The sequence below is a fragment of the Papaver somniferum genome, chromosome 10 (genome assembly GCF_003573695.1).
Source record: "Papaver somniferum cultivar HN1 chromosome 10, ASM357369v1, whole genome shotgun sequence".
Classification (NCBI taxonomy): domain Eukaryota; kingdom Viridiplantae; phylum Streptophyta; class Magnoliopsida; order Ranunculales; family Papaveraceae; genus Papaver; species Papaver somniferum.
Genome location: NC_039367.1, coordinates 86762506 through 86771809, shown reverse-complemented (window position 1 = coordinate 86771809; position 9304 = coordinate 86762506). Strand labels below are relative to the sequence as shown.

The 9304-nt window shown below is 37.9% G+C and overlaps 1 long non-coding RNA gene across 2 annotated transcripts; it reads right to left on the bottom strand.

Moving 5' to 3' along the window:
* Positions 1–2465: 2465 nt before the first annotated feature.
* LOC113319022 lies at positions 2466–4851 on the bottom strand. 2 transcript variants are annotated; one of them, XR_003345023.1, is made up of 5 exons: positions 4721–4851; positions 4564–4634; positions 3284–4060; positions 2856–3095; positions 2466–2717 (listed from the first exon to the last, which is right to left on the bottom strand). It is a non-coding gene; the product is annotated as an uncharacterized LOC113319022 (long non-coding RNA). The 2 variants fall into 2 exon arrangements; XR_003345022.1 differs by having other exon boundaries at positions 3893–4060.
* Positions 4852–9304: the final 4453 nt, after the last annotated feature.

Sequence of the window (9304 nt, the reverse complement as noted above, 5' to 3'; positions counted from 1 at the left end):
CATAACTCCTTTATTTCTTCTACCGTGGGGCTGTAAAGTGTGTCATGTTCTACCAGCCCAGCACCACCACGATCATCTTTTGTAACTGTGTCTTATTAACAACAACACACGTGAAAACAAGTCAAAACAAGCAGCCCCGTACGCGTATGCACCGCATTTATTCGGGATGAAGAAAACATGCGGACATTTGTGCAATATACTTTATTTTTGCTACCTAATTACCCGATATTCAATGCTGATTATACTTTTACTTAACAACAAGTAGAACACGCCAAAGTTTTAACTAATTAATGGATTTGATTAGGAGGTAGGAATATGTGTGCTATTATCTACGTCCACTTCCACGTATGCAAAAATGAATAACACCGGAAAACATTTCCCCACGCCCCCAATACATGGGTGGAATTTGCAGATTCTATTAGAATAAAGAAAATATGGATTTTATAAATACGTAAATATCAATTTATTAAGAACTTTTATATTTTTATTTATTAGAAAGTGTAATTATTTTTGGAAATTACTAAAGGCATTGACTAACTAATTTTGTGAATAACAAAAACATCAAACATCATAATACAAATGGTATAGCCGCTTGATTTGAATAAAATTGATGTTAGAACTTGGAATTGGTACTCTAAACTCCGGGAGGTTCTTAATCAAACGTCAAACATCATAGTGTGACTGTGAATCCACCAGAAACTATGGTGCAATAACTGCTTACCCCCTCACAAGTGGTATAGCCGCTTTTACCTTTCTTGGTATACAAACCAAGTCAGATTTTTCCGCTTTTATCTTTTGATTTTGTTTGTGGGTACCTACCTCATTGTAGAAGAAGAGGGAAAACAGGGATGTGCTAGTATGATTCCGTTGAAGTCAAAAAGACTATTCACCAGTAATGGAATTATATCAAAATTGTTACAGTTTTGTTACCATGCACTGAATGCACGGGGCCGGTCCTGAGGAGGTTTAGAGGGTGCGGTGCATTAGGCCCGGCTCTGACCAAAGACCTTTTTTCAAACTCCAGTTGCTCTTATAATCGTTTATGAAGAAAAAAAAGGAACAAAAAGAGGTATGAACAAGTAGCCTCCGGTATATAAGGTGTTCAGCAAACCACTAATCCAAATTGACAAGTTGCGTCTAAATTTTATTACACAAGCACCTACCCATTGCTAGGTCGTACACAAATATTTGTATATAACTCATGGCTATATATTTTGAGTTTCCTTCGGATATTTTTCTTCTCGTAGGTGTACATTAATTAAAAAAGTTATCATTCGCGTCAGTAAAAAAAAACTGACCTTATAAAAGGCCCTGCGAAGTTTTTTCGCACAAGGCCCTTGTAGATTCAGGACCGGCTCTGTGAATGCATATCACACAACGCTCCGCACTTTTAAGCGGGAGATGTTAGACCTACCGGCAGAATTTTCCCGAATTATGTCACGACTCTCATAGAAATATGAGACCCGCAATTTACATGAGTTAGTAGAGGGCCATTTTTATGTATGGCTGATCCTGGAATTCTATTAGAGTTGTGATTATTACTACGAAAAATTGTTTTATCTTGTATGAAGTCATGGGAGATAACAGGTTCGATACCCCTTCTGCTTTTTTGTGTTCTAGTATTTTGCACAGTGATGTAGTAGGCAGAGCCTTCCCTCCATTTGTAATTTGTAAGGCTCAGATAGCTTTTCTATGGTAGAATCATCTTATCACAAAAAAGGAAAATTACATATTACGTTTTTATGGACTGGTATAGCACGCATGCGCGATACACTTGCCGTTCTGTTCATCCCGCAATTGTGTTGTTTTTGTGTAATAGTCGAAGTAGTCAACGATTAGCATCAAGTGGTGAAAACTCATTTCAAGCTAATCTAGTCCAGACGCACGATGCACCTGCTGCTCATGAATAAGTGAAATAATTATGATGTTGTGGTAAATTTCAATACACTTGGATTCTCTTTATTTAACCAAATTATGATGTTGTGGTAAATTTCAATACACTAGGCGGTAAGTGGAGTGGCCCAGAGGCAAAACCAATTGGCGGTAGGTGGAGTGGCCCAGAGGATTATAAACCGCAGGATCTTAGATTGCCCAGACAATGTGGGACTAATAATCTCAACACGCCCCCTCACGTGTAGCCTCGTTGGGTCTAACACGTGGACAATAAATCGGTGACGCAGAGTAAAAGCGCGGTCAATGACTCGTCGCAAATAGCCTGCTCTGATACCATGTTAAAATATGGGCATCCAATTCAAAACCAATTGGCGATAAGTGGAATGGCCCAGAGGATTATAAACAGCAGGATCTTAGATTGCCCAAACAATGTGGGACTAATAATCTCAATACTTGGATTCTCTTTATTTAACCAAAGAGTGATTCCAACTACCAAGAGTTACAACACAACGGTAACTCAAGTAGTACGCAACCAAACCGTAAAAATAATAAAACTTAATCTCTTTTTTTTCCTGAATGTCGACTATTACTCTAACTGCTAGAAAAGGAAGCAAATAAACATATTGTCCATTCATTTTCTATTGCCCCCTGTCAGGGACGGATATACGCCTCGACACCCCTGATTTTTTGCAATCCCTAACTAAATCTTTATAGTTTTTATAATTTTTCCAAATAACACCAATGGCCACACCTATCTATGATTTTGGTTCCATCCCTGACCCCTGTTCAGTTTAGCTGTTTCTTCCCAATTGCCTGTTGATCACCTAAGAAAATGAATAAAAAATTTAATTCGCAAATATTATAGGAGGCAAAATTTGAAGACAACTCTTGCATTTTAGTCAATTCAGGATAGTAAATTAAGAATGCAAATAGTTATAATGCAAAATAGAAAGATATCACACCTTTATGCGCAGAATAAATTTGAACCAGTGATGTTGTAACATAAAAACATTCACTTCAACCGAAAATGTTAAGAAGGATACTTTTATTGGAAAGCCTCAACTGTGATCTTTTTTGACATTCACACCAAGGTTGGCAGCTCCAGGTATCGGATCATCAATGATATGTTGAAGATGGAAGATAGGCAAAAAGATGATGGATTTCCATGGACCTCCAGACTCCAGGGCTCTCCTTTGACCCTACTGCAAAACAATAATGAGTTGCAAAAGAATATGAGTACCAAATGCAAAAAGAAGCATCGTGAAACATGAGGCAGAAAAAGAGAGAGATAGTTCATGCATTATATACTACAGCAAGCCACTAAAACTATGTTTGCTTTATTAATTTTTTGCACCTAAAAGAAAAAAAGTGCACTAAAACTCTCGTATACTTATTAATCACGTCGTGAGCCCTGCATAGATGCCCGAAATGCAAAACCTGAAACCCTGAGCAAAGTGTAGTTAACAGGATTGCGTCTTCAGCAGACAAAACTTCATTATATCTAATCAAGAATGTACTGTTTTGTTACATCAACAGTAATAGGATATATACATTCATTATACTGCCTACTCAAGTAAGTCAAGATCATGGTGTTTTTCCAAGCCCATTGATTTTTAAGAGTTGTGAGGAAGATATCAGTTAAACATAAAAGTGAATTTGAACATTTCATTTCTTCTTTGCCAGAGCACAATGTTGTCTGCCTAGTATATCTTGAATACTATATTCACTCCAACACATCATCGTTGTTATCTAATACAGAAAGACACATAGAGAAAGACATCTCATTGTAATGGAGAAGAGTGACTTGATCACTAACGACAATAACAGACTTAGTAACCTCGCTACCACCACCATTAGCTCTCTCCTCGCCATCTTCTCTAGATGTATTGCTTTGTAGTTTACGATATAATGTGTACTAAAAATCTAAAATAACACAACTGCACCTGTTGCAGTTGCCATGCTTGTTGTTGACATAGTTATACAAATGGGTAAATCTCACCATATCTTATCTGGTCCATCCGCTTAAAACATGACTGCGTATCCTCACCAAGATCAAATCCATGTTAATGGTGCCATTACATCTAGCTGTGTCACTCATCATCACATACATCTTGGTAATCTGCAATAAGCCTCATATTGCCTATTTGGTAATCTGCAATAAGCCTACCTGACACCGGAGAAGATGAAAAACATCGAGTGAGTCACTAACGAAGTACAAATAAGAGTTTTTATTACTCATAAAATTAACCTAAGGTTACACCACCTTCAACCCATGGAATATCAGATTCTAAATCAACTAAAGAAACCTAACATAATATACTAAAATTTATCAATGGGATACCCAAAAATTGGTAATGGGAGGATTCATAAGAAGTAACTTTGTGCTCTATTAATAAGGTTGCACAGAATGTGAACCAATTTGAAAATTATCATAATTTCTAACATCCAAATCAAAAATAAGTAGAAGAACCCAACCAAATAAAATTTAAAACCTGACCTAATTTGAGTTTAACATTGTTTTCATAATTTTCAAAAGTGAAACAAAAATTAACATAAGAACCTAAAACCATTTGAATTTAAATTTGCCCTAAATTTGGTAATAGGGTAACACACCAAATTGAACCCGAAAATCTGCATGCAACCAATTCAGATTGCCGTTCTGATACTTACTCTGAGAGGTTCTGTCGAGTTAATGGCTTGATTGATCTTTAGCTTTCTCCATCGTCTTCGTGGTTTCTCATCTGAGGAAAACAAATTTCGGAGTGAAATGAAGTTGGAAAACAAAAGAAACAAAGAGGAAGAGAAATAAGGAGGTTCTGATACTTACTCGAGAGAGTTAATGGCTTGATTGATCTTGTTTCTCCTTCGTCTTCGTGGTTTCTCGTCTGAGGGAAACGAAGTTGGGATTTGGGAGTGAAACGAAGTTTGGAAAACAAAAGAAACGAAGAAGAAGAAAAATAAATAGGAAACAAAAATATTATGTCTCTAATAGCGTCCACAGTGGTGCGAGCATAACTAAAGACCAAAGACTAAAAAAAAAGATCAAATTTGGGTTTAGTCCGTCCTGTGGCGTAGCGGGTAACGAATAAATTTGGTCGCGCGTTGATATAAAGTCCGCTTCATCGTCCAGCGTAGATAAAGATTACGCATGGCATGGGGCGTTGATAAAGATAACGCCTGGTATGGGGCGTTGATAAAGATAACGCATGTATGGGACGTGAACTATAGCAACGCCTGGTGTGTGGGACGGAGATTATACGTTCGCCCGGGTTCAAAAAAAAATAAAAAAAAAAAAAAATGGGGCGTTGATAAAGACAACGCCCCAAGCAAAGTTTTCAAAACTTTGTGAAGGTGGGATCATGACTATATCAACGCCTCAAGAGAGGCGTTAACATTATGTACGCCCCATTCAGGCGGACATTATACCAACGCCCCATCCAGGCGGACATTATACCAACGCCCCATCCAGGCGGACATTATACCAACGCCCTGCATCAGGCGTTAACTTTACGAACGTGCGGCTACATGCGGACATTATACCAACGCCCGTCGGGTAGGCGGACATTATATAAACGCCCGACTATATTTGGATTTGGTCTTAATCCCCGACCAAATTTGGTCCGAGTTTTACTCTTTGATCAAATTTTGATCGATAGTCCGTCCCACTACGCCAGCCCACTCGACACCAAATTTGGGTTTAGTCGTCCACTGCAGTTGCTCTAAGAGCGTCCACAATGGACGACTAAACCCAAATATTAGGTCCAGTGTATAGGCGTGGTGGGACGGACTATCGATCAAAATTTGATCAAAGACTAAAAACCAGACCAAATTTGGTCGGCGACCAAGACCAAACCCAAATATAGTCGGACGTTTATATAATGTCCGCCTACACAACGGGCGTTGATATAATGTCCGCAATTCATCGAGCGTTTGTAAAGTTAACGCCTGATTAGGGGCGTTCGTAAAGAATTCGCCTGGAACGGACGGAGGTTAAATGTACGCCCCACTGGGCGTACACAAAGATAACGCCTGACTACCAGGCGTGGATAAACTTAACGCCTTTAGTGGGCGTTGATATACATTACGCCTCAAGCTCACAATTAGACCACCATCACATGGGGCGGGCTTTACACCTCCGCCCCATTATGTTTTTTTTTTGTTTGTTTGAATTCCTCTGAGCGTAATCTTTATTAACGCCTGATTTTAGGCGTAATCTTTACCAACGCCCCATTTCAGGCGTTATCTTTACCAACGCCTAATTCCAGGCGTAAACTTTATCAACGCTCAATGTCCAGGCGAACTTTATATCAACGCGCGACCAAATTTACTCTTCTCCCTCTACACCACACGACGGACTAAACCCAAATTTGATCTTTTTTTTTAGTCTTTGGTTTTGGTCGCACCACTGCAGTTGCTCTAACGGGATTAGAAATCACAACCTTTGCATGTCCATTTGATAAATACAGCCTTTTTATTTTTGAATTATTACCTCACAAACCTTTTATCTACAATTTTAAGCTCGGGGTTACGTCAGTAATGTCAGGATTACACCAAGCTATTTTATCTTTTTGTGACCAACCAAATTACCTATTTTCTTTATATTAGTTTAAGACGAAGCACATGCAAACATTTTGCCGTTTAATTATATAGTTTATTTTAATTTGCTTCGGGTGCCTAAATATTCAATAAATCTCCTTCCAAGTTAGGGCTGCACATGGGCGGGTATAGGCGGGTATAAGATCAAACCAACCTCGCATCCACAGATTGCGATTTTCTTTTCAAAACCAACCCTGCGCCCACAAACAGCGGGCGGGTTTTGTTACCCGCCCGCTGCGGGTTGGGCGGGTATGGGTTTAAACCCGCTTAGACCCGCTTTATAATTCAATACTCGTTCACACACACATGTTTTACTTAAGTTCACATATGAAGATTAAGTGTTGAATCTGTTGATTTTTCGATTGTTGTCGATTTCTGGTGAAGATTCAAAGTTGTTGTTGTTGATTTCTGGTGAAGATTTCTGGTAATTGTCTTTCGTAGGTGTAGAAGAAGAACTGAGGAGGAAGAAGAGGAGAGGACGAACATAGACAAGAGTGTAGAAAGTGAATGAGGGTTATCAGTTATCCTATCTACTAGTATTAGGGTTTCATAATGGACGGGTAGGGTTAGTTTTATCTAATGGTATAAAATCTGCGGGTTTTTTGGGAGGGTATGGACGGGTAGTAGCTTAAACCAACCTCGCACCCACAGACAGCGGATTTTTTTTTATAACTAACCCCGCACCCACAACGGGCGGGTATGGACTAAAAAACCACGAGTTTATTGGGTACAGACGAATTTGGGTTTGGTGGGCAGGTCTTGTGCAGCCCTATTCCAAGTGCTAATTAAAGAACCTAAATTTTATATAATTTCTTGAAGCACATGCAAACATTTTGCCGTTTAACTATATAGTTTATTTTAATTTGCTTCGCGTGCCTAAATATTCAACAAATCTCCTTCCAAGTGCTAATTAAAGATCCTAAATTTTAAATAGCTTCTTCGAGAACACGCAATAAATTATTAGTTAGGGATGGGGTACGGTCCGCCGGATTTATGTCTCTATCCATATCGTATCAATTTCTAATTCCACGTCTTCAACAAATGAATACCACCGTAAATAGAAGTGTAAAACGTGTCGGTCCAACACAGAACAACCCCCAATATCACTTGCATATCGTGCTATGTGTCGTGTTGTGTTGTGCCAGAAATTATAACGTGTCGTGTTGTGTCGTGCTAGAAGGCGTGCTGGACTGGACTGTGCCAGAAAAATAAACGTGTTGTGCCGTGTTGTGTTGTACCGGTCACATTTATTTTATATTTTCCAAATATTTAGATACTATATGTATTATTATGAAAATAAGTCAATATAACGATGATAAAATGTCAATAATTGACTAGAATAAACGCTTTTTATTGAAATATACACAAAATGTGATGTATTGTGACATGTTTTCTACTCTCTCCGTTCTTTTTTAATAGGCCAGTTTCCATAAATAAGAGTTTCAAAAAAAAATAGGTCAGTTTCCTAATTGGGAAAGTCAAACGTTACTTCAATTTTTTGGGACCACTTTTCTCTTAAATTCTTTTGATGACAAGTGTCATGTGGACCACTTCACTTTACTTCTTTTGCTGACAAGTGTCATGGAGACCATTTCACTTCACTTCTTTTATTGACAAGTGTCATGAGAACCACTTTCAATGATTAATTCTCTTAATTTCCTTAAATTTCTCTAAAAACAAAACTGGCCTATTAAAAAAAACGGAGGGAGTAATATTTTAAACATATTATGGCGTGCTTTCTTAACATGTTGTGTTGTGCTGTGCCGCGTACTGTGCTGGGTTACTGTGTCAATCAGTAAAACCCAACATGTCCCATGTAACTAACGTGTTGTGTCGTGTTTGGCTGGGTTGTGCTCAAATTTTAACGTGTTGGGATGTGCTCTTGCTGGCACAGCACAATTTACTAACGGCAAACATAACTGACGTTCTTTTTGATTTTGTCCTATTTTGTTTTTGCTTAAAGCAAAAAAAAAAATTGTTTAAGCATAAAGCAAAATTACTTTAAAGTAATAAAATGAGAGAAAACAGGAAAGTAAACTTTCCATAAAGTTTTCTAATATGATCAAGCCGTTCACCGCTCGGAAACAAAGTCAGAGAGACCAGCTTTTGTAACTTGTTCCCCCACCTTTATTTTTATTTTTTTTTGACGCAAAAAAGGCAAAATAGATTAGAAAAGAGTGAAGTCACGATGAGTGGGCACCTTGAGATGATATAATTATAAAGGAGCTAAAACCAGTGTAGACTGTTTAGTTGAAAGTTAAAAAAACAGGCTTATGTTGACAAGGCTGTTAATGGGGTGTTAATTTGCCCGGAGGTGTACCAATTCAAACGCAAATGATTGTTTTGTCCTATATACAATTTGGTACATCCCCGAACTATTTGGTACTCATATTAGTAATTTTGTATGTTGAGAGTTATAAAAACAGGCTTATAAAATGCCCATTACAGAACTGAGATACTATCCCTCATAATTAGGATGCAGTATGTCATAAGATAGGAACAATTTTTTGGACCATGGGTTTTCTGAGGGGACCATGATTTGATTAGGCCACGTTTCCTATAATTATGAGGGATGTCCCAAAAAGTGGAGATCACTAGTTTACCCTTTTACCTAATTAAAATTATAACTAATTTACAACATCTTCTTCCTCTATTCTACAATTTTTCTTCTTCTCTTCTTCATCAATTTATGATCATCTAAACCTGATCATATACAAATCTAATCAAAATCATCAAATTTTCATCGTCGTCGATTCATTGAATTTTCATCGTCGATTAATCAATCTTTTATAAACAAACCTGTCCATAAGTATTT